Source organism: Arachis ipaensis, chromosome B04 (assembly GCF_000816755.2).
Source record: "Arachis ipaensis cultivar K30076 chromosome B04, Araip1.1, whole genome shotgun sequence".
NCBI lineage: Eukaryota > Viridiplantae > Streptophyta > Magnoliopsida > Fabales > Fabaceae > Arachis > Arachis ipaensis.
Window position 1 is genome coordinate 42,976,506 of NC_029788.2, and position 2,248 is coordinate 42,978,753.

Genomic DNA, 2,248 nt, shown 5'->3' on the forward strand with positions numbered 1-2,248 from the left:
ATTTTTTGTTATTAATTTAATTTTTTTTACTATAATAATTCAACAACGTATTTTTAGTTTATATTTTTAAATATTATTAGTTAACTATTAGTTAAAAACAATAGTTTTTTTTTTATTTTCTAGTATTTTTCTGTTTAAAGTTCAGCTAAAATGTGTAAGAAATGCTGTAGCATTCCAAGAGTAATTAAGACCATAAATTAAATAGAGAAACCTAGGATGAAAGACGCCAATAACAATTCTTATTACCTTCATATACATATTTAGCTACATAACTTGCATGTGTACAATATTGAATGAAGAACCAGTGGTTGCTATATTCGTTCTTAAACCCATGATTGATCCTAAAAACAGGTAAACCACCAATGTCTCCATGTTTTTCCCTATTAATAACACTGTTTTGTCACAAGCATAAATTTTCAATCATCTTCTGAACAGCAACCCCCCCAAAAGAAAAAAGAGAAAAAAAAAAAAAACCTTATACAGAGATTTAGATGCTATATCATGAAATTATTTCTTAAAAAATTTAAACTAATAGAAAAGAAGACATAATCATATGGGTAAGATATGCAAAAGAAATACATAATGAAATAGGAGTGTTGTAATGTAACAGGTAATTGCGGAGACAATTGGGACATACTTCTTAGTATTCTTAGGATGTTGTGTGGTTGTTTTGAATAATGTAGAAGGGAGTGAAGGTGCAATAACATTTCCTGGGATTTGTGTGACATGGGGTGTTGCAGTTATGATATTGATCTATGCTCTTGGTCATATTTCTGGTGCACATTTTAATCCCGCTGTCACCATAAGCTTCGCTCTCTATCGCCGATTCCCTCCCAGACAGGTACATATATACCTTTGTCTTTGCTTTCATGGATTATAAAGACAATTTTCTCTAGAGAAAAATGATGATCTTATGGTGCTTTGTAACTTTATAAGGTTTAAATTAGTGACAATAATGAAGCAATGAATAAAGTGAAGAGTAGAAAAAGAACAAGCTTTATTTTTTATTGTGGCATGCATGCAGGTGCCTCTATATTTGATAGCGCAAGTGCTAGGGTCAGTGCTTGCGAGTGGGACATTGTACCTTCTATTTGATGTGACCGATGATTCTTTCTTCGGAACGGTACCAAAAGGGTCATATATTCAGTCTCTTGTATTCGAGATCCTCACTTCCTTTCTTTTGATGTTTGTTGTCTCTGCCGTCACCTCTGATGATAGAGCAGTTAGTATCATTTCCACTTTTCTTCTTTTTCTAACACTACTCCCATGCATGCATCACTTTTTATAAAGTGTTTCCTTTATACAATAATATAAATGAAAGATGTACATTTAATATATTACAAATATAATTTCTCATTTTTAATAAGAAATAAGTAGAGAGTATTTGGATTGCACACATAATATAGCTGCACTGACCAATAAGCTGTTATGCTCAATATGAAAACTAACTCAATCATTTATAATTAACTATGTATCATTTGACTCATTTAACTTATTAGTAGTATAATTATATTCTTCACACTCACCCCTCAAAATTAGGTTAGTTCTTGAAAAAATTCGAAGTTTGGACTTAAATTGCTTAATGTTTAATTTGCAGTTGATAATGATTTTGGTAACAATATCAGCAACTTGGTCAAATCTAGGAATATGAACAACATGCAAAGTTTGCTTTTGCAGTTTGTCCTGAATCAGTTGCACCTCCAATTGAAAATGTTTCATTCGTTCATGCACTATTGGGTTGGCTATTAAAAAAATAGTGTTTATTGTCACAAAAAATGATAGGAGAGATTGAAAGAGTGATTCTTAATTCATAACATAAATTCTTCGGCCACACTAACTCTCTTTTTCACAAGTAGGTAGCTTTTTGAATTCTACTTCAGTGTATGATTTACTGATTGTAGCTTGCCTCCTACAAGTCCAAAATTTTAAATTAGTACAAAAAAAAAAAAAAAATACAATAAACAGAAACTGATTTCCTATCTTCAAAGTCAGCTGCCAAATCAAAATATGAGGAGTCATAAAGCCTCATATCATCACATTTGTGTAGTAACAATCCATGTTCTTTGGTTTCTTCTGAATGACAAAGCACTTTTTTAGCATCCTTCTAACAAGTCAATAGGAGATAATGTATGAACTGATTATAGTTAAGTATTGTAATGATCCAACCGATGTCCTGAACAATTTTGGATTTTCAAACTTCTCAGACCTTGAAGACAGAATTTGCAGAGAAAATATCATGGGAGTTGGC

The 2,248-nt window shown here is 31.4% G+C and overlaps 1 pseudogene; it reads left to right on the plus strand.

Moving 5' to 3' along the window:
- Nucleotides 1–1,749, plus strand: part of LOC107636462 — a 3,214-nt pseudogene extending 1,465 nt beyond the window's left edge.